General features: G+C 31.2%; 1 long non-coding RNA gene across 1 annotated transcript; it reads right to left on the reverse strand.

The window, feature by feature from the left end:
• Window positions 1–22,947: 22,947 nt before the first annotated feature.
• LOC127715503 (uncharacterized) lies at window positions 22,948–25,215 on the reverse strand. Its single transcript, XR_007988453.1, has 3 exons — window positions 25,206–25,215; window positions 23,817–24,110; window positions 22,948–23,217 (listed from the first exon to the last, which is right to left on the reverse strand). It is a non-coding gene; the product is annotated as an uncharacterized LOC127715503 (long non-coding RNA).
• Window positions 25,216–25,390: the final 175 nt, after the last annotated feature.

A 25,390-nucleotide genomic window follows, 5' to 3' on the forward strand; every position in this document is an offset into this window, starting at 1 on the left:
TTTTTTGCAGACAGGCGAGACATATCTCTGTGTCCACATGGTGACGTCAATAGTTTATTTTGTATTTTTGCCTATCATCTTGAAAACTGCAATTAGACAATTATCGATAAATTGAAACTTAAAGAACCCTAGATTATCAGCCTTACTAGATCTACAAATAAGTCAACATAGCTGTAATCGTTTTTGTCCCCCATGCAACGAGTTGCGGTGGGACACAAGAAATACCGGGCGTCCGTCCGTCCGGTCTTGTTAGCACTCTCACGTGTACAATTCTTGGCAGATTTAAAAAAAAACTTATATCGTTGGTTTATATCAGCAATGTCTTGGATGAGTTCGAATCAGTGAAGACACAAATTTTTATGAATTAAAAGAGTTATGCCCCTTGGAAATATTGATTATATGGAAAATTGCATCGTTAGCGCTCTCATATGTATTATTCTTGCAAGATATTTATGAAATTTATATTATAGGTTTATATCATCAATCTCTTGGATTTATGAGTTTGATAATCTGTGCTGATCAATTTTTTTCAAAAGAGTTATGCCCCTTGGAAACATTAATTTAATGGACAATTGCATCGTTAGTGCTCTAATGTGTACAATTCTTGCCATATTTTTATGAAACTAATATCATAGTTTTGTATCAGCAATATCTTTGATGAGTATGAAAATTAATGCCGATCAATAATTAAAAGAATTGTGGCCCTTGGAAACATTAATTACATGGAAAATTGTCTTATGAAGTTATGAGCGCTTTAATGTGTACAATTCTTGCCAGATTTTTATGAAATTTGTATTATAGGTTTATATCATCAATGTTTTTGACCAGTTAGAAAATCAGTGCACATCAAATATTTTTAAATGAGTTATGCCCTTGGAAATAGATTATATGGAAAATTGCATTGTTAGCACTCTCTTGTGTACAATTCTTGCCGGATTTTTATGAAATTTATATCATAGGTTTATATCAGCAATGTCTTTAACACTTTCAAATATTTTTAACAAGTTATTCTCTTTTATTGCATTTGCTCTGAAGCTTTCATTTCTCTTAGATATTTATAAATTGTCTTAAAAAACAAGGTTTTCTTTAGTTATTACCCTTGTTCCTTGGATAGATAAAATATGTGCAACACGGGTCTCACGCTAGCAGGCGACTGGGGCGATGAAGTCGCTTTCACGTCCGTCACTTCGCTTTATCCCACCGTCAAAAGCGATATCTAGTCGCCCTGTTGTTCACCATACTCGCTTTCAGTCGCTTTCGTCATCGATGAAACGTCAATTTTTCATTTATAAATAAAGAAATTCAAAGACATAAACGATTTAATGACAATTTTTTAATCACTTCCGGTTGTTACTCGAGAGCGTACATCAAATCATTCTAATTTTCGGCAAATTAAGTTTGTTACTTCATTGGAACGTGATGAAAGTTGCCTTCAGTAAATGTTTAATCCATTCATTGCAATAAAAACGTCATATTCATTTCCAAACAGCTTGTCAAACATCGTTTATTTTTGTAAATTTTCTACTGTTACAGTAGTAGAATTTTATAAAAGTTATTTCTTCTTGGTGTCTAAAGTTCTATATCTAGCCACACGAAGGGCATATACCATCTGTCTTGATATGTCTTCTATTCGATGGAGTAAGTGAATATCACTTGTATACCGGGAAAGTAGCACGGAGTAATCCAAGATTATCTGTATTAGGTCATCAGTTGGTATGATCTTTATTCTGAAGTTTAAAAGATCGGAAATTAGTTCGTCAATTTGGTTGAGATATTTTTCTCTAATGCATTGAAGTATTTTACAATGTAGTAAAAAGTGAGAACGATCTTCGACATCTATATCACATAGTTTAAAGATAGGTGTTTCTTGATCTTGATCTATGAGATTGTAAAATGTACGTATCAGTAATAACCTTTAATTTCACGGACATACGGACTGCCTCTCTAGTTGGGTCACTTGTATTACCAATGGATAATAAAGTATGACAATTCCCTTGTGATAAGTTCAATGTTCCAAGGTATTTCAGTGAGTACAACTTTTTTTGTATTAGTACATTTTTCCAATAGGGGTCGATTGCTACACTGACGGATTTCTTCCATGAATTTTTCGTTGGTGGATCATTCAGTAGTAGGATTGGTGATGGTAATTCGTATTTGAATAGCACTCTCTTGATCGCTATGAACCAGCTGTTAGTGTCTTTTTGCAATTAATTGCCTTCATGCTATTTTCTTTTCCAGATTTTCCTTATTTTGGTTACAAATGTTAATAAATAGATTTAATGATTTCTGATCGATTTGAGCTTCTATAGGTAGGATGCCAGATAGGATGTAAATACAAGGATCTGGAGAAGATATTGGTACAGATAATATTTGTTTTAATAGCTTCTTCTGAAATTTTTCCAATTTCAGTAGATTTTGAGAAGTTGGTAGTATAGCTTTGAGACCATATGTTAGGATAGGTTGTACAAAGGTTCTTACTAGTTGAATAGCAGTACTAGGATCAAGGCCGTTTTCTCCATGCATACCAGCTGACATTAAGCTGAAAGATTATGTCTTCATCATATGAAAATCAAGTACAATCCCTCCAGTTAGGGGTTTAGTATCATACCATCATAAAATATATGAGAAGAACATAACCCGTATCATGCCAACAACTGGTTTTAGAATAAATGTCTTTATTTCCGATGCAAAGACCCTATGAGTGAATTAATATTAATACCAAAATATGCAATCCTTAATGACTTGACAACAGTATCGTAACTATATCCTTTCCGAATAAGCCTGTTTAAAGGTTTGGTTAGCTCTTGAGGTGAATGCCGACATTTTTGTGCTTTGTAAAGAATATTACCATAAAATATTGGATGTGAAATACCTGAACGTATAAGATGTCTGCATGTTGATTTATATTTACGAATGATGTCCTTGTACCGATGATAAAATTTAGTAAATGGTTTGACTAGTTTGTGATACCGAAAACCCTGGTGTAATAATTTTTCAGTAATACTGAGATTTCTTTCGTTGAAATCAAATAGGTTGTTACATACACGAGCGAATCGAACAAGTTGCGATATATAAACACCATAAGATGGCGACAAGGGAACGTCACCATCTAAACATGGATAATTAACAATAGGAAATGAAAAATCACCTCTTTTATCATACATTTTGGTATTAAGTTTCCCGTTAAAGATAAAGATATCAAGATCCAGGAAAGGGCAGTGTTCATTATTAGTATTAGCTTTATTTAAAGTCAGTTTGGCAGGATAAATCTCTTTAGTGTACATACTGAAGTCGTCATTATTGAGAGCCAATATGTCATCTAAATATCTAAAAGTGTTATTAAATTTTTGAATCAGATGTTGTTTCGATGGGTCTTTGCTGATTTTAGTCATAAATTGTAACTCATAACAATACAGAAAACAGGTCTACAATACATGTAAGTGGTGCACAGTTAGTCCCCATGGGAATTCCGATAACCTGACGATATACGGAATCTCCATAGCGAACAAAAATGTTATCTAGTAAAAGTTCAAGGGCAGTTATAGTATCAAAGCAGGTCCAATTGACATAGTTCTTTTGTTTGTTGTTACTAAAAAATTACCTATATATATTCGCATTCCGACTTTTTAAATGCCCATTTAATCAGGTGTGTGATTTTTTTCTTAATAAGATTATGAGGCAACGTGGTATATAGGGTAGAAAAAATCAAAACTTTGAACAGTTTCGAAATCACCAATATAAGCATACAATTTATCAAATACTTCCAACGAATTTTTGACACTCCAAAAAGCAATTATACATGTATGCTAGCATATTTTAAGCCATATTTAATATGTATGCATGATTTAAAAAAAGATGTGAATATAAAAAAGAAGATGTGGTATGATTGCCAGAGACTACTCTCCACAAGAGACCAAATGACACAGAAATTAACAACTATAGCTAGGTCACCGTACGGCCTTCAACAATGAGCAAAGCCCATACATGTAAGTGTCCATAATGTATTTAGAAAGCAACCCAATTAATAAAAAAAAAAAAAAAAAAACAATATACTTCTAAAGTTCAACATACGGTCTTCTACAATGGACATGTCTAAGCCTTTTATAAGTTTTGTAATCCACTACAATCTATAAACAAGGCTATTCTGAATGAATTAAACTACAAAGCGAAAACATTTTCCACTTTCATCAGCTAAAGACGTCTAGCTTTTTAGAAAAGCTATTACGTGTTGAGATTGTCTATTGAAATATTTGTTCGAACTACGGATCAGAGGCGGGATTAATCGGAAACGGACCAGCTATGAACGAAATCCGTATTCTTTCGATAATAACTACGGATGCATGAATGGCACAGCTGACAGAAGATTATTGATCCAAAAAGGAAAAAATACGCATTCCACACGCATGAACAGACTTTTGGTTAGATCTACTTGATTAATGCATATATTTCCATGTAGGACAAATTATCATGCTAGGAAACATCCACTCAATTTTGATTTTTTTACATCTTGATAAAGATATTTACAAATTATCAAAATTTAAATTTAAAAAAAAAAAGATTTTCTCACAATTGAGATTAAAATATAACCATATTTGGAAAAACGAAATATTTTCTGATTTTAGAGATGGTAATAAGACAAATAAATTTCGTACATATTGACTGTTTAAATCTCAATTCAAATTTGAACCATATTTGGATTTGAATAATGAACAAAGACATATGATTACTAAATTTCGACTACGTGCACATAAATTAGAAATAGAATCAGGAAGATACAAAATTGTTATTGTGAATGATAGAAAATGCCAAATTTGTAAAAATAATATTGAAGATGAAATACACTTTTTACTTCAATGTCCAAAATATATAGAAGAGCGCAGGCAATTTTTCATAAAGAACAAAGGGTGCCAAATATAAAAACATTGGCTGATGAGTCTGGCTTATGAGCTCTGAGGATCCCAAGATTATTAAACTTTTAAATGAATATCTTGTCTTGTTATTTATAAAAAAATACAGGAATTCCTACAAGTACCATAGTTAATCGAAAGATTATTTTTTCAAATAAAATTATATTTATCTTTTATTACAATGATATATAGTTAGAAATGGTAGGTGAGTTTGGTCCAACTTGTCAATATTATAGAACTGGGTCACTGTACCTAATATATTATTAAATGTACCAGCTGGTTTTTATTGCTGGTCTTAAGGTGGCTCGGGTGTCTTCCTCCATCTTTGATTTTGAAGCAGCAGATAACAGTTGGTCTAGATCTTAAATGAAATGTGCAAATTTTGAGAGTAGTTTGTAATTCATGTGTTAGACTTTTGATGTAAATATAGAAAATTATATGTTTCATCATATTTACGGCCGTAATTTCTAAAAAAAACTCCATAATTGTGTTTGATTCATTTTTTTCAACTTTGCCAAATAAGGGGACATAACTCAGATAGTAGGGAAGATAACTCAGATAGAGTAATTTTATAATAGAAAGTGTTGTGAATTTACTTATTTTAATATGTAGCAAGAAAACAAGTTCGGTGACCCCACTTTTTCTTTTTCTTATCTGAAAGCATATTACAAGAGCTATCTTCTCACATTTTATCTTAAAATTCTATCGTGTAGTTTTCTTTTTATCACACAAAATTGGATTTTCTATGCATAATCTATACAAAATCTGACAATTATGCACAACCTGTAGCGTGAAAAAAAGTCCGGTGACCCATACTTTTTATTATATTTTTGAAAAAAACATGACAAAAACTTCATTTTGACAAATTATTAAACAATTCTATGGATTTTAATAAAGACGCCCCAGCCACCTTAATTGAATGGATTGATTTATTTCTTTTTTGGATTTATTTGTATTGTTTTCCTTGTGTTTTTTTTCATCTGCAATTGTTTAAACTATCATTGTAATCATTGTAATCATTGTAATCATTGTAATCATTGTATATAAATTTAATGTAATTATTCAGCTCAGCTTTGGGCGCTGTGATTAGCAATAAAACATTATTGTATTCTATTCTATTCTATTCTATTCTATTCTATTAGCAATAAAACATTATTCCATCCCATCCCATCCCATCCCATCCCATCCCTTCCCATCATTCTATTTTTTCTATTCTATTCTAATCTAATCTATTCTATTCCATGTATATGCATTGTTTCAATTTCACTCTTTCTTATGTCCCAGCTTAACTTTGTTAAATTTATATATCTTTTTTTAAATGAGAAACACTGAATTTCATATACTAGTACATGATAAACAGAATAGTTTTTTAATTGAATTGTAATTCATATAGTTATACTTTCTTTTCTTTTTTGATATAAACAAAAATCTTTTTAGTGCTAGATATTTAGTTGGTAGTTTCTCACAAGAGGACTAATATAATTGTGCAACTAGATGTGATAAACTTAAACAACTTTGAATATGAACTGCTACTTTAATTGTATACTCAGATATGAATGGAACAATATAAAAAGAAAATAAGATACATATGGCCCTTTATTATATAGTAAAAACCAAACATTGTAGCGCCGCGAGCAAACAAGCACTTCTCTTTCAAATCTCACCACTTCTCCCTATGGAATATATTTTTATCATGACCAATTACAGATCAAGGTTAAATTTTGTTCCAGTTTGATGATTTTGTGCCGAGTTATGGTCCTTGGACTTAAAAAATTCATGCAATTAATCATCACTTTTCCTCAATTCTTTTCATCACGCTTGGAGATATTGATTTGATATTTGGTATATATGGTAAATTTCTATTGTATTTGATTCAGATGATTTTTTTTTTTTCAGAGTTATGGTTCTCGCACTTAAAAAATTCATGCAATAATCAGTTTTACGCATTTTTTTGTTATGCTTGAAGAAATTGATTTGAAATTTTTTATATAGTTTAACCATGACAATTTACAGATCACATTCGAATTTTGTTCGGTTCAGATAATTTTTTGACAGAGTTATGGTCTTCGGACTTAAAAATACGCAAATAATCAGTTTTCCTTACTTTTTCATCATTTTTGAAGATACAGAGTAGACAAGTTTGATATTGGTTATATATTTTAACCATGACAAGTTATACATGTGGATCAAGTTTGAATTTTGTTCTTTTCAGATGATTTTTTGGCAGAGTTATTGTGACAGTCCTAGGACAAGTAGGACTTAGGAAATATAAATTAATACAAAAATTTAAATGTTGATACAACTCCATTAGTGATACTTAATTCAAAATAGAAACTTTTTATATATTTTAGTATATTATAAACAGATTAAATGTTTAATATTTGGACTAAGTTTTTTTAATATAGAATATATTACAAATTACAACGTCATTTGCAATCATTCATTATGAATGTCTATAGATCAGTGTTTTTTATAAGATATGAATAATATTAGGATAAAGATACTTAAACTGTTGTTTGTGTTGAATAAGAATGCAATTATTTCTTTATTTCAATGATGTCATTGTTGAGAAATACCAATATTTCTTCTTTTTATCAAAATAATGCACTGTTGTTAGCAATCAGCTGTTTTTATTGAATTAGGATAAGTAACTTTTTATTAAATTTAATATATTATTTAATAAATATTTATATAATATAGAGATTAAGATATTTAAACTCTTTTCCGTCTTGAATAACAGTGCATTTCTTTTTCATTTCATGAAGATTTAATTACATAAAACCATCATCGGATATAATAAACTTTTGTTGGGTTGTTCCCCTAACCAATATGGTGAATTTTGAAGGAAAATTTACTTTATATTTTGTTTGCATTACTTTCGAGTGTCCAACATGCATATTTCTTTATTTTATTGAAAATTATACAACGAAATTTGCAATGAATGATCATTTAATCTCAAATTTTAGAGCATTTAGAACAGTCGCGATACACACCGTCTAAGCACTCATCGGGTTTGTGAATAGCCTTAATATAAACGACAATGACAATTCTTTAATATATATTTCAACGTAGTTTCATGTGCATATTTCTCTTCTCTTTTAATTCTTAAAACTTACTAAATGATTAATAATAAACTGTCAAGCTTCTGTACATGAACGACTCATATTTTTCCGTGGCGCCATTTTAATTAAATGAAACGAAACTGAGATTCCGCAATTTGTATGAGTTCAACATGTGACGTAGTTGAGTTCAATCAGTCAGAAAGGTCAATCCGACCGATCTGTCCGATCCGTCTAATCAGTGAAAATTTTTTAATATAAGTCTGACGGATTGGAGACGTGAGTTTGACGTGAACTTGACTGATCGGTGATTGATCGATGACCGCTGATTGATCGCTAAAATAGTAACGCCTAAGGTTGCCTGATGCTAACATATGATGAGGACATAATCTTTCAATCAGTTTAATTGAGGTCTGGAGCTAGCATGTCAGTAACTGCTAGTAGTCCTTTGTTAATTTATGTATCATTGTCATTTTGCTTAGTTTCTTTTGTCCCTTTTCTGACATTTCTTTATTCTACATTAGCTAGAGGTATAGGGGGAGGGTTGAGATCTCATTCAACATGTTTAGCCCCGCCACATTTTTGCGCCTGTACCAAGTCAGGAGCCTCTGGCCTTTGTTAGTCTTGTATAGTTTTTAATTTTAGTTCATTTATATGTTTTGGAGTTTGGTATGACGCCCATTTTCACTGAACAAGTGCAAATTTTTATTTAGGGGTCAGCTGAGGCCCACCCCCGGATGTGGGATTTTCTCGCTGCGTTGAAGACCCATTGGTGGCTTTCGGCTGCTCTTTGGTCGGATTGTTGTCTCTTTGACATATTCCCCCTTTCCATTCTCAATTTTAAGGTGTACTATGGTATCGTCAGCAACGAATCTAATCCTTGAGCGAATACCTTCTGGTATGTCATTTATGTAGAGGAGGAACAAACTGGGATCTTGTGGGACGCTGATTGTTTCTGTGCCCAAAACCAAATATCTAAATACACGCTTAGATTCAGCATATCAAGAGAAACCCAACCATTCTTTTTCTTTAAAATCAAACAAAGTTTAATTTTGGACCCTTTGGACCTTAATGTGAGCCGACCATGCCCCAAATCAAAAATCTAAAAACACGCTTAGATTCAGCATATCAAAGAACTTCAAGAATTCTTTTTTTTTTGTAAAAAAAGTTGTATTTTGGACCCTTTGGTCCTTAATGTTGACCAATTTGAAGAAAGGCCTCAAAATAAAAATAATAAAAATACACAATAACAATGGAACCTTGTATTAAAATTTCTTAGAAATCCAAACTCTAATACACAAATATTGCCTGAAACATGAAACATGTTTCTTTTTTACCCCTTTTTGGTCCTTAATTACTAAACAGCTACAACAATAACCCCCAAAATAAATCCCAACCTTCCTATTGTGGAATGGAACCTAGTGTTTAAATTATATACAGATCTATACAGTTATACTCAAGTTATTGTCGTTGAACCAGACAAATAATTGTTTTTTTAGGCCCTTTTTTACCCCTAATTCCTAAACAGCTACGATAATAACCCCCAAAAATAAACTTCAACCTTCCTATTGTGGTATGGAATCATTGTGCTAAAATTGAATAGAGATCCATACACTTGTACTCAAGTTATTGCCTGCAAACCAGAAAAATAGTTGTTTTCTGTCCCTTTTCGACCCTAATTATTAAACGACATGGGCCATCATTCCAAACTTTCCCTTTGAAGTATGGAACCTTGTGGTAAAATTTCATAGAAATCTGTACTCTTATACACCAATTATTGTCCTGAAACATGAAAAATGCTTATTTTGGCCCCTTTTTGGCCCTTAATTCCGAAACAGCTACGTATACGACAATAACACCCAAAATAAATCCCAACCTTCCTATTGTGGTATGGAACCTTGTGCTAAAATTTAATTGAGATTCATACACTTATACTAAAGTTATTGTCTGTGAACCTGCCAAAACAAATTGATTTTATTAGACCCTTTTTGGCCCCTAATTCCTTAACAGCTATGACAATAACCCCCAAAATTAACCTTCCTATTGTGGTGTGGAATCTTGTGCTTAAATATTGACCGAATAAACGAATAATTGTGTTCGGTCCCTTTCTGGTCCCTAGTTACAAAACCGCTAGGACAATAACCCCTAAAATCAATCCCAATCCTCCTATTTTAGAATGGAACCTTGTACTAAAATGTCTTACACATCCATACACCTACACTAAAATTATTGTCTACGAACCAATTTGTTTTCCATGAACCAGTAAAACTGATATTTTTGGCTCCTAATTACAAAACCGCAAGGACAATAGCCCCAAAAAACAATCTCAACTATTCTTTCGTCGAATGGAACCTTGTGCTAAAATTTCATAGCGATCCATGAACTGATACTCAAGTTACTGTCTGCGAACCAAAATGTCTTCAGACGCAGACGAAGACAACACCATAACATAATACTATCGCAAATTTATTTGCAAATTTGCGATATTATTATGTTATGGTGTTGTCGTATAAAAATCAGTGGTGTTTATAGTGGTTCTTCTACGTAAAATGGAGGTATATTATAACTAAATATTATACCTCCATTTCACTATAAACACCACTGATTTTTATACGACAACACCAGTTTTAATATACTTCTATTTTTTTCTTGTCTCTGGTGTTAGCTGTGGGTGTATAGATTGGAAAAAACCCTATTAGCGGTATGTACCCGTTTCAGCGCTCGACTGATACCCTGTTACTTATTCGCTACTTATTCGTTCCTTATTCACTTTAAAGCAACATATGAAAATCGAATAAGGATTAAATAAATAGCGAATAATTAACAGGTATCAGTACAGCGCGGAAACGGGTACACATGCGCTAATGGGATAATTTCACCTCTACGAACCAAGAACCAACACCAGAGACACTAAAATAAAGTAATTCAAAGGTGCAACGTTTAAAAATCGAATAAAGAACAAATAAGAAGGGAGTAAGTAAGAGGGGATCAGTCGGGCGCAAAAAACGGATAGCTACGAGCTAAAAAGGTGATTTCAGCTCGATAAACCAAGAACTATTACCAGAGATAAGAAAATAAAGCAATAAAAGGGGGATACCTATTAAAATCGAATAAGTAACGACTAAGGAATAAGGATTAAGTATCGAATAGGTAACGAATAAGGAATAAATAACGAATAGGTAACGAATAAGGAATAAGTAACGAATAATGGATAAGGAATAAGTAATCAACTTGACGACCCTCAGATTTCTCCCTTCTACAACTATCACTTGTTTCCAGCCAGAAAGAAAATTTTAGATCCAATTTTGTTTCCCTCTGATGCCATGGTGGCCCAGTTTGTGTGTTCCTAGACTGTGACTAATTTTATCGAAGGCCTTTGAAACATCCATAATTATGCAGTCAGTTTGTTTCCCTGTATCCATGTTTAAGGTAATATCCTTGATAAAGTTGATCAGTTGTGTTTCTCAGGATAGACCTATCCTGAATCCATGTTTTAGTGGATAAGTTATTTTTATGTTGTCCGCATGGGTCAATATGTTTATAGGTTAGTGATTTTTAAACTAATCTTTGTTTGAAACAACTTTAATATATATATTGAACACTTAATTAAAATCCGAAAGTTGTAAAACAAGTATTTTTTATTTCGATCCGTTATTTATTGCTTCGGTGCATTAGTTTCAGTCAATAACTGAACGGATGAAATTATATACAGATGTTCTGACAGTATAGGTATTCGAGACCCGTCGAATCGAAGAATATGTCGATATGTGATCACATATCGTTGGATAACCGCTAATAGTCAAAATTGATACATTTATAATGACGCATGTTCTTTGCTTTAATCTATATAACTAACATTAATTTCATTGTATGATTTGTGTTGTGTAGTGTAAATATCTTATCTTCAGTTATTACATATTAGAAACTGATAGCTCTGTTTACAAATGCGTTTACTCAATGCTGACCAATATGCTAGATTTAGATATTCATTTGTTAAAAATAATTAGTTAAACAATCAAAATATACAATTTACAAAAGTTAGTCTCAACCGACACTAAAAAAACATTACAAAAAAAAAAAATCAACCGACAACAACGTTGCAGGAATAACCCTTGCTATATGGTAAATTAAAGCATCAATTTATGGGTTACAATTGTTGTGTTCTTTAAGTGATAATGAAGTCGATAGTATCAATTTTCGTGTACCTTACAGAAATTATTTAATTCATTATAGAGAGTAAATATATGCAGGTTTTTTTTTAAATAAACGGCATCGCGTGTCAGCCCTTTCAAGGAGATTCGCATATAACCTCCTTCGTCTAATGAATAATCTGTTAGTTTATCTATTTTATGCTACATTATGTTTTCACAGTTTCTTATTCTGACCTCAAAATGGAAGCTATTCACTGTTTCTGTCGCATTTTATATCCTCTATTAATACCGGTACATATGAAACTGAAACACCAAAATAAAAGTATCCTAAAATCTAATATAATTATAGTAACTACTTTTGAAAAAAAGATGTTATAAAAACCGTCGTTTTATCTCAAAGCTGTAAAATATCCAATACAATACAGAACAAAAGCTGACATTAATTTCTGACACTGCGAAGGTTAAACTTGTTTTAAAAAATTATATGTGTGGTATTATTATAAATGCATGATATAAAGTATGTCTAGATAAGAAGAAAAAAAATCAAAATTGATATGAATGTTTTATACCATGCAAATCGCTCTCACCGAGAAGGTGAAATTTGACAAAATTAATTTTTATCTGTCGTTAATGATTATAGCTTTTAAGTGAAATATATTCTAGTCATGTTTTTTTTTTTAAATTTCGTGCAGTTCCATAGAAAAAAGTTGGTAACAAAATAAAGAAATTTCTAAACCATGCTCATTTACAGAGGGCATGACTATCATAATTCTAAAGTTTCATCGAAATAGTACGAGTGTATACTCACATGTATCAATTTTACGAAATTTAAATGAAGCTATATAAAAGGATTATGAGATACTTTGTAATGTATTTCTATTGAAATGCAATAACTTATCATTTTAGGCGATTCTGCAACATAAGGAAAGCATTCTTGGTTGGACTGATCTTTCGGCTTTTACTCGATTCTTTTAGACACCCATTTATCAGCAAACTGTGTAATTAATATATTTGACATAGCACAATTTCCAAAAAGAATTTAATTCATGATAACCACTTCATTGTTTTCCCGTTATAATAACAGGTATAATAAAATATAAGACCAAATGGCGTACATGTTAGCAACTATAGGTCACCATTCGGTCTTCAGAAATGAGCAAAACCCATACCGCATAGCAAGCTATGAAAATCCCCGACATGACGAAATGTAAACCAATTCAAACAAGAAAACCAACGGTCTGATTTATGTAAAAAACAACAAACAAAATTTACAGCTACAAACAAAAACCACTGAATTAGAAGCTCCTGACTTGGGACAGGCACATACAGAAGTTAAACATGATAGCGAGCGCCCAACCTTCCCCTAACCCGGATGTAGCAGCAAAACATAAAAAACACTATAAAACCAAGTTGAAAAGGGTTTGACTCTTCAGATCGACACAAAAACAATTACACGTAGTAACAAAAACAGTAAATATAAAGTACAGATCTGAGAGTATTCGCAGTTACTGAACGCTAGTTCAAAACCAATAAAAAAAACTTATAAAAAAAGCATGTATCCAAGACTAAATATCAATCAGTACACATCCGATGGATTTAGTACAAAGACGACATAAACAGTTTAGGAAGACATACACTTGTGCTATGTCATAATGCGAGTATCAACAGGATGCAGAACCGGAAATGTTAAAAACTGTATAGAAATTCATATTTAGTTATGTTTCGATTTATGATAACAAAATCAGTGTAACTACCGATAATAATATTCAAAGATCTTATTCCAATGTTAAATTGATAACCTTTTAGAATACGTGTATTCAAATGATCGGTAGCTTACATGGATCGTATATATTTACGGCCTATATTTCTTATCCAAATAAACGTAGATTTGTATTGGTTAATTTTTTTCATCAGATAAGTCAAGTTTGCACTCTATTGACACATTGTTTGATCTATAGTTTCAAAATACGATGTTCACTAGTTTTATGGCTTATGAAGGATCCGACGGAATGTTAGATTTAAGAAAAAATCTGACATTCCGTCGGATCCTTCATAAGCCATAAAACTAGTGTACATCGTATTTTTAAACTATAGATCAAACAATGTGTACACTAGTTTTATGGCTTATGAAGGATCCGACGGAATGTCAGATTTAAGAAAAAATATCATTTGGAAACTGCCTTCTATATACTTTGACAAATTGCTTTAATAGTCGAGACCACATACTACAAAAAGGACAGCTATCTGCATATATTTCAGTTTCTTTTTTTTAAATAAAATTTGAAGATAATTTTCTAAAAAATAAATTGTTGTGGTTCTCAATACTTATTAATTGCATTGAAAGTGCAATCAAATTATACCCGTATAATACATTTTTTTTCGTACAAATGGGATGTTTTCGAATTATGACCAATACACATTTTGATGAAAAAAATAAAAAAATACTTTCTGTTAAGATTTCAAGTTGCATTTACTTATGAAAAGTCAAATAGCATGTGCAAATACTTCAGATATTTGTCTAATGGTATACTAAAATGCCACTATCCCTTCTACATTTTTCAATTGGCATTTACACTAAACTAAAGCAACACTTTTAGACATTTAGTTTGAGCCTCAGTTGGAATTGAACCATCAGTTAAAAAATACATGCATTGAATATCTTAGCCACTTCCTGTTTAAGTCTGATCAGTGAAAATAACAGAAGATTTATAAATGTAAATTGGAAATTAGTACACAAAAGGAATTTAAACTCCATTATTATAACAATAAAACAAACAAACAAAAACACGTACCAGCAAATCAACAATAGACAATACCGTCTCATCTACTATTTGCGGTTTTTGGTGGGGTTCGTGTTGCTCAGTCTTTATTTTTCTATGTTGTGTTTTATATACTGTTGTTTATCTTTTTGTCTTTTTTCCTTTCTTTTGCCATGGCGTTGTCAGTTTGTTTTTCACGTGTGAGTTTGAATGTCCTTTTGGTATTTTTCGCCTCTCCCATTCTTAAAGCAAGCTAAAAAATACATATGCCTTTATATTGGTAGTTGAACTCATGAAGGCCGTACGCAAAACAAAGTCATTAGGTTTTAAAGATAAGATGACCTAAAAAAATTGAAACAGTTCTACAGTAGTCATATCACATTTGTTTGCCCTACTTGAATACAGTGCAGAAAAGTAAAGGACAATAGGATTTAATAACTGGTCAGCTTTTTAAAATACGGTTAACATTGTTCACACACCTTGCCCCGAAAAAAACCTAACAGATCTGTTACATTTATAAAGCTGACAAATCAAACGGGTAAATCCCTTTGTTTTTAAAGGTGGTTAATAAACTTGTGGTGTACTGTCAACTTTAAAAGTTCTTTTGAGAGAGATTGAAATCTTATATGTTATATATTCACTATTTTCGCATGCTTTGGTAAGCTCATAATGTGTTTCATTTGACGGTTTCACTCAATGAGGATTCACTTATTAGGGTATAAACCCTATTCATAGAAACAAAGGTCGGTCGGTATTAATTTAATTCATGATTTGGGGAGATATTTTACCTATATTTAGTGTATTAATGACAAGATTTCAAAATGAAGCTATATTTTGCAGAATTCCAGTTTTGAAGAAGTGGAGGTCGTTTGAAGCTCTAAAGCAAATATGTAAGACTCAATTTAGAAATATTAATACTGATTTCTTTTCTGTCAGCCTTTCTTCTTAATGACTTCTGAAGGATGATAGCTGATAAATTTATGATACGTCTTGATTTTCGAATTCAAGGGACCAAATAAGTGGCTTTATCATATTCTCTCCATTCAAAATTATCTTTCAAAAATACGGGGTCATTCAAAACTCATAAGTCGAGATATACTGACGACGCCATGGCAAAAAAACGAAATACAACGAAAAGACAAACAAGTCCAAAAACATCACATAGAAAACTTAAGACCGAGGAACCCGAACAGCAGCAAAAAATGTGGGGTGATCTCGGGTGTTTCGGAAAGGTCAACAGATCCTGTTTCACTTGTGGCATTCGTCATGTTGCTCATGTAAGTAAAAATTCGGTGATGAGTCTGATTCGGTGATACCACAATCGTGGAAATGAGAATGGGATTGTGGTTCCGACAACTGGAACGTATTTGTGGTCATCTGTGACACCGATATCTCAAAACGGTTAATCAATTCGTTATGGCATCAGTATGCATGATCTTAATTTTGTGACCCTCACACGAAACAGATGTCTAGAAAATTTCGTTTTTCGAGTTATACTACGGTATATGCCATGTCGAAAGTCGCATCTCTTTATACAGTACACATTACATTAAATGTGTAATAAAGATATAAAATTAGAAAAAAATTCTATATAGAATTAAAAGAAACAATAAATATATCTCAGACTCCGCCTCGTCAAGGTAAGTTTTCACTTCTCACTGTTTCGATTTTTGCAAAAAAAAAGGCCTATACATAAATCGCATTATAATTTTACAACATGTTTCAGTTCCAAACTTTAATAAATGAGCTGCGTCGGATAGAACTCGAACTTATCCAAATGAATTGCAATACTGCTGCTGGAATGTTGCTCCTTAGAAATGGAAAGTTCACAATTGGAAAGCTGAAATCATCTCTTTTGTCGTAAATTTTTGTTCTCAACCAATCCTATTTTTTCATTTCTAGGCGTGATTCAAGATATGAGGCAGACTTAACAGTATCTGTTGTATCCTTTATTTCACGTACGTTGTTAAGTATTGTTAGAATAATATGATGGCATATGAAAACTGTTATTTACATTGTACTATTATATGTTCAAGTTCACAGGAATAAATCGAACATTTATTAGTAAAGTCTATATAATTATTTCACTGAAAGATATACAAACAAAAATATATTTACTGAACATCAGTTATTTTTGTTACAGTGTATATATATTTGGTTTAATGTAAAGTGATGTTAAAATGTGGGTGACTTTGAGTAATATACTATTTCCTTCCGAAAATTCTAATCTCGAGCTTGTTCGTTCAAATGTTTATTGTAACCATGGATGTTTCCCGTCTTACAGGTTATTTCTTTCAGAACGGACGTTCACAATACAAAAGAACATATTTTTTTTTTATTTTTCTTTTGAATGTAATATTAAAAACGTTTGCAAAAAATGCTATGCAATTTTCAGCTTTTCATATAGAAACAATAAACACTGACTACGCAATACCTTCTGTCTTAGTTAAAACAATTATAATGAACACATATAAATTAACTAAAGTAATTAAAGACAACTGTACATGAACCCATACTTTGATCCCTATTGTACATGTTCATTGTTGTGTTTATCTAAATACAAGTACCTCACCTGATTGCTTTTATGATTTATGGCTAGTAAACGCGAAATGAATATTTGCTTTTTTTGTATATGACCGAAACTGATTAGGGGTTTTGGATAACTAGCCCAAAGGTACAAAAGACATGCAGAAATATAACTTTGAGCGGATATATTATATCGACACGGACCTGACCAGTCTTGCACTAATTCCTTTTCCGAAATGCAGAAAATACAAAATTGAAAGTCTTTCTTTTCACTAGTAAGGGGAATCAAAACCACAACCTCTCGCTCTCATAACTGTCCATATGCAGCTAGGTTAATACTAAATATTTTCAGTCGCTCTAATTTGATCTGGTTTACGGTGATTATTTATATTGACTGGTTACCATCTAGATATTAATTGTTGTTGAATTCATAAAATATATACACATCAGTTACAAAATAGATGTTTTTTTATTTTAAAAACGTATGACAATTTATTAATAAACATGTACTATCAAATACCCATTTGATTATTAGTAAGTGTTATTTCTATTCTATAGGCAATCGATGTATACATTGTACGTGTATTAGAATTTAAACAAATCATATTTAAGTCATATTAAGCATAAAATATCCAGCTGCAAGATTATTAAATTTCTCTAATTCGTCAATGACATATCCCAGAAATAAGATATAACCAAATATGACTCTTTCCAAACTTGCAAAAAGAGAGGGGACTAAATTTCAACTGAAAACTCAATTAATCTACTCATTGGAAATTCAAAAATTGCAAATCATTTTATACTTTTTAAAAATATTTAAAAACCCTAATCTCCAAAACTTTTATTTCGAATTAAATCGAAACCAAAACTCGATTATTGATAAACAGTAACGCTAACCTTTGTGTATGTATTATATAAACAGAATTATAGTTTGGAAAGGTAAATACAGATGTATATTTCGTAAACCATTCTCGATAATGAACGTATTATTTACTGACCCTACCCGACTTATGCAATTCGCGGAAGACCTGAATTTGAAATAACGTTATCCCTGACCGTCTTATAAAAAACCCAGGAGGACCAATCTGTGAATTTAAACAAAGTCATATGATAAAGGAGTAGAGCCAGTAACCCCAATAAACAGCCCTGTAAAGGTTTATTTTAACTTCAATTATTAAAGTAAATCTAATTGGTATGTATTGCTAAATGTATGATATTTAAAGGTATAATAAGAAAATTGTATGTCTGCTTCACATTTATAAATATATTAGCCTGAAATAGGAATAGATTTCATTTTCGTCCACTTTTCTAGAAATGCGTTAACTTTTTCCACCTTTTTTCATGATTGTGTATGTGGCGCCATCCCTCGACCATTGAAATGTTTGTTAAAAGTAAAGAATATGGTATATAAAGAATATTTCAGCAAAAATATTTGTGGGCGAAGGGTGGCGCCACTGTTAATTTTTCAGAAAACTGTCATAAATATTGCAGAACTATGCCCAAAAAATCAAGTTTTTAAGAAATTCCCCTTCATTATGACGTCACAATACGTCACTGATGATGCAATTGGTGAACATATGTTTTAACTGAAACACCTGGACATTTTAACATATGCTTTAATCAAATGTTCACTAAATTATCACAGTGAAATATTTTCAGATTTCTAGGGCCAAAATTATGAGTTAGTGATATTTGTTTATATTCTTATTTTATTGATTATGTCAATTTTCAAAGTTTAGCACTTTATCTCTATACAAATAAGGGCTGAAATACAGTTTCCCGGCTGTGAAGTGGAACATTGAAAATATCAATGGAATTCAGCGACAATCTCCAGCAATTCATTTCACAAAAAATAATCGTTAGTCATACACATTGTAAACATTTCAGTATAACTTACGATCAATTTTTATCTTAAGATTTTTTGTGAAAAAAAGCTGCTGACCTTGGCATAAATTACAAAAGCGCTCTTGTCTATAAATGCCAATCCATCGTTCAACACTAGATAATTTGTGATCCCCTGACTTTAATCTACAAAAAAATCTATGTGTGTCGGATAAAAAATCTACATAATTTTCATACTAAAAAATGTCTTTTACAATATCTGTAAACCATTTCTGAGACAGTCTAGATGAGAAGTGTGTTTACATGTGAACTTCCAAGCCTGGAAGAGGGTTTGCCTACCGAAATGTTTGAATAAATTTACTGCATGTAATATTTGCTCCACACTATTACTTAATCACCTACAATTCAAGTAGTTTTTGTTTACCATATATTACTTTAATCACATGTATTAACTTATTTTCTTTACAGTTCATCTTTTCTGACTTGATAATATTTGAATTATATGAATTTGTATTAAATGTATTTACATTTATTTTACTTTCAATTTACAGTGTTTACCCCAAAAAAATCATACTAAATTTGATATGAAATGACATAGAAAATATTGACAGTTTTCCATTTACAAAAACGTTTGCAGTGATTTACTTATTTAAAGGTGTTCCTAAAAGTGATTTTGAATTTTTATCAAACGGTTCATATTGACATTTCACATTTAGATTGTGCACTCCTCTTTTTGTTAAAATATTATACATTGTTTGGTGACTTTGGCACATCAAAAAAGTATCATCCACATAAAGAAGAACAAATAATTTGATGTCTAAATTTAGCTTATTTTCTATTTCATAAAAACCGAGCTATTTACAATTATTGGACTGAAAATTTCATCGAATACCTTCGAGTCAATGAAAACAAAAAAGGGGATACATTTTTCACTTGCCGTCTATTGAAATTGTATTGATGGCCTTTTCTGAAAAACGAATTAAGCAAGTAATATTCTAAACACAATTTGTTTCACATTTTATGAGTTTTTCTAAGTGCACTTTTAAGATTTATTTGAGATACTCTCATTACTAAATTATATAATGCATTGTAGTCTTAGATACATGCTTTTGTAGTTGTTATTGGCTTTGAACTAGCTGTCAGTAACTGCGAGTACTCTTATATCTGTACTTTGTGTCTATTTTGTTGTTTGGAATGTATAGATTTCTTGCTACGTCCATTTATATTTTTGTTAGTTGTTTTTCTGGTTTGTATCGATCTGATGAGTCAAGCCCTTTTCAACTGATTTTTTTAGGTTGTTGTGTTGTACTGTTACACCATTGTCCCAGGTTAGGGGAGGGTTTGGCGCCAGCAAACATTTTGTATCCACGCCATATTCTGTATGTGTCCCAAGTCAGGACCTGTAAGTGGTTGTCTTTTGTTGCTGTATATCATAGTTGTTTTTCGTTTATAGTTTTGTACATAAATCAGGCCGTTAGTTTTCTCGTTTGAATTGTTTTACATTTGTCATTTCGAGGCCTATTAGCTTACTATGCGGTATGGGTTTTGTTTACTGTTGAAGGCCGTACGGTTACCTATAGCTGTTAACTTCTACTCAAAACAACAAAGTAATTAAAAAACAAATTATATAATAATTACAAAATCGAGGAGTACGTCTACATTTTTGTGTAAGTTTAGAAAAACGAAAGACAAATAGCCCTGGAAATATGCAACATTAGGAAAAACATTTTATGATTTCTTTGGTCTCTATATTTGTGATTCAATAAATTAAAAATGTTACCCAATGTATTATATCTATATTCCTGTAAATTGTAAAACATGTTTTGGTAATGAAAAAAATAAATCCATTGAAACCTGAGACTTCACTGCAAACACGCGTAAATCGAACCAACTGAGATGGACACACTGTAAAACGACTGTAATTTTCATAAAGTTGCAGTCTATAAATACATAAATACAGGATAACGAATACTATATAAATTTTATTCCGATAGCCGCATTAGTCAAAATATTAAAACTTACTATAGTCATCTAACATTTGCAAAACAATATATAAAACAGCATTTTAATACAATAAACAGGTTAGAGGTAAATTGTTACATACATGTGTGAACAATCTGGTTTTCACAAATATAACTTTGATAAATGTACATGTTTTGTCTTATATTACACTATTTGCAGAGATGATTAAGCTGATATATTTTACGATTTGACCAGAACTACTGAGGTAATAACTGCTTTCTTTCGTCATTCCTAATCGGTTTAACAATTAATGATATAATGGCACTCGCCACCAATTTCAATTTAATTAGAGAGACGACCGAGTCTGTTTTTTTTTCTCGACTTGTAAACACTTTCTTTTCAACACCGTTGCTTTTAATGCATCATCAATAGTTTACAATGAAAATAAAAAGCACTTTATTTTTGTTATAGTTTCAAATTTAAGTGGTTTGTAAATGCTTAGTTTGAAATCTTAGATTTGTTATTTCTTCAATGTTACATGTTTTTAAGAATCTTAACGCCCTCCTTTTCTCACAAAAGTTTGATCCGTGCAATAATAGAAGGTAAGGAAATGTATAAAGAAAAATTGTGAAAGAAAAGGAATGATAACAACAACAACACAATAAAAAACAAAAACAAAAAATTAAACAAGTACCAGCAAGACAATAATGGACAATATCGTCCTAAAGAAAGATATCGTTTACTGAAATCAAGCTAAAACAATTATGCTCTAATATCGGAGTTTGTATGACGAAAATTCAATATAAAAAAAGTCAGGATATTGTTTAGGACTTAAACAATAAAACATATACCAATAAATGTAATGTAACAGTTCTACTATATTCATATCATATTCGTTTGACATATTCTAATGTAGTGCAAAACGTAAGAGGGAATAAGGATTATTATATCGTGTCAGTTTTTAATATGGTTGTTAACACAACCTTACCACTGAAATATAAAATTTAAAAGAAATGGTACAGTTTTTGTAGCTGACAATTCAATGGGGATAAATCCCTTTCCTTTTTATGTTGGATAATACAATTTTATGTTTCATTGTCAACTTTAAAAGTTCTTTGTAAGAGAGATTGAAATCTGATATGTTATATATTCACTATCTATGCATGATTTAGTAAGTTCATAATGTCTTCAGTTGAACAATTTACTCAATGAGAAATAACAACTATTACAGTATATTCCGTACACTGTCTGAACATATAAGCTCGTTAGGTATTGTTTGTAGAAGATATTTTAACAAGAAGTATATCTCTAACAAGATATATTATATCTACACTAAGCTGAGCATTATAAAAACAATTGACCCAAGTTAGTAATGATGTTATTTGCAAAAAAAGTAAGGTGATTATGCATATTCCTAATTTCAAAGGGTTATTTATTTCATTATATCAGTTATGTATCGGTGGTAGTGGCTTCGTACGTATGGCTGAGCTTGTTGGTGGTCGCGGTTGTTCCGGTAATGGCGTTAGATTTCTTCTCAATGCCTCATTTAGAGGTTCTGGCTGTTGGTAAATCCTTGATGTCATAGCAAATGGAGACATTGAGCTTGCAAGAGGCTTGGTCTTTTCATGTAAGGTTCCGTCATTTTCCAGACATTCAACGCTTAGTTTGTTTTGTGGAGAAACCTGTTTTACTCTCGAGTTATAATCTTTTGAACTTGGATTTTCTGTAAGAAATATAACTATTTGTTTCAATATATTTTTTTTATTTTCATATAATTAACATTTATAGATATAAAAAAAAACATTAACAAAAGACACACGCATGCATTAAATGTTAAAAGTTAACAATTAAAAACAGTTATTATAAAATCAATTACAAAAATATAAATGTCTTTAACATCATAAGTAATTTCTATGGCTGAATTGTTCCATTGGTATTGCTTTGTCACGTGGTGATAAAGAGTCTACGACTAAATCATCCGACATGGTTGGTTCTCTCTTCAAATTTAATTCTGAAATGAAGAGAGAACTGTTGTTGTATGTCATCAGTATCACCTCAATTACGTTTTATAATTACAACTACAACTCTCATTTATTTTTGTGTACTGTCAAAATGTCGTGTTGATGTCTTTCTTCAACCAATTTGCTGTTTTATATTAATGTGTCTCGCTCGGTATTGTTTTTATGCTTTCCTGACAACTTATATTAATATGTGTCCCTGCCTTCGAATTATATTATTATATTCACAACATGTTAGAAATTAAAATAACGATCTATGCACATAAGTAAAACCTTTCTTTCATAAGTTAAATAACGTTTTGTATGTATTTATATACTGTTTCTGAATAATAATTTTGATTCATTATAGTTTATTAGTTGACTTTAACTAGTTTGATCGCATCTATATCATTGAACTTGAAATAAAACCCTTGGACAAAAGATACGAGTTCAATTTTCCAATTGCTAACTTATTTTTATGATTTAAGGATTTTTGTTTGTTCCCACAAAAAAAACCGACAACTGTAAAAAGCACAACCTTTTAATAGTCTGTTATTAATGACTGGTAATTTTTTGAATTTGTTTGTTGTTTATTTATTAAATGCGCGCTTACCAGAAAGAGTAAAATCTGAATCTGGTGGTAGAGGCTGCTTTATATCGGTGCAATTTCCTTTGAGTGACTGCCTATGTTGAATTTGTGATTTCTTTCCTTTGAAGTATTTCTGGTATATGAGGAAAGCAATAATAATTATAGCTATCAGCAATAGAATTGACAGGACAGCACCAACCACTGCTGCTGTATTACTACCCCCTGAAGAACTTTCGCCTGTTGATGGGTTAGTATTGCTGCTATCGTTGTTAGATGTCGTTGGCATCATGGTAGTAGTTGAAGTTGTTGTTGTAAATACTGTGAAAATAATATAAATATTTCGAAAAACAAAAAAGAAAAAATCGTGTTTCTTAATTAACTATTGTCGCCTTTAGCCTTATCCCACTACATTTTTTTTTTGTAAATTCGCAATTATTTATGTCTGTTGATTTTCTATCATGTGCCTAAGCTCTTTTAGTAGTATCTAAGAATCATACGGATTTCAATCATTCATCAGTTTGCGATTAACCTTTCTTCGCATTATTTTTTTTTTTATTTTGGGTGGTTAATCTTATTATACAAAATGTATTTTTTGCACTGTTGTAAGTAATGTATTGCATGCTTTTTATTCTTAAAAACATGTCCAACTTTTGTGTATTCAGGCACCTTTAATTAAATCAAAGAAACATATTTTAATTAAAAAAAATCATGCCATATTTATTGTCTTCAAACCAAGCTGTCAGTTTTTTCCCGTTCGTATTACAGGTTGGTTTATTTTTTGCATAAAACCCGAAATAATTTTATTACCACAAGTATAACTATTGTTGGAATAACATAAACGGTACCAATTTTTTCTGCACCAGATGCGCATTTCGACAATCAATGTCTCTTCAGTGATGCTCGAGGCCAAAACATTTGAAAATCCAAAGCTTATTAAAAAGATGAAGAGCTATAGACCAAAAAGGAAAAAAAAGTTATAGCTTAAGCCAGGCAAGGAATCAGAGCTTTGTATAAGGAAGATACATTCCTAAACTTGTAATGTATATTGAATCAAAGACTGGAAGTTCTCACATTTTCAACAAATATCGAGTTCAAAGAAATATAAAAGCGAAACTCGAATTTTGAGAAATTCCGTTATGAAAACTTATATCAGTACAGTTGTTTATGATCAGCAATTGTAAATTATAACAAATGATTTTAAAAGTTGTCGTGACTTGACACTAATTTCTAAGAATCCTCACATTTCTCCCAGATTTTGATAACAGGGCTATATACTGATCAATACAATATGTTTATCATGCGTGACAGCATCAAAGGGCATGTGTGTCTTCTTTTATGTGATGTCTTAAGCATTTATTCAAATAAATTTAACAATATCTGGAACATCTAAAAGCTCTTAAAGACTCTACTTACGACATGTTTCTGAAAATACAAACATAAAAATAGTCAATATTGTACCCAGAGATGATTAAAAACTGATATATTTGCTATACAAAATTTCAAATTGTTTTATCATGTATTACGTAGGAATTAAACGACTAGACAAAGTGTTTCTATCGTTATATTTATTTATGATAGAGCGCCATGTAGTTTAGAAC

This window comes from Mytilus californianus, unplaced genomic scaffold (assembly GCF_021869535.1).
Source record: "Mytilus californianus isolate M0D057914Y unplaced genomic scaffold, xbMytCali1.0.p SCAF_9, whole genome shotgun sequence".
NCBI lineage: Eukaryota > Metazoa > Mollusca > Bivalvia > Mytilida > Mytilidae > Mytilus > Mytilus californianus.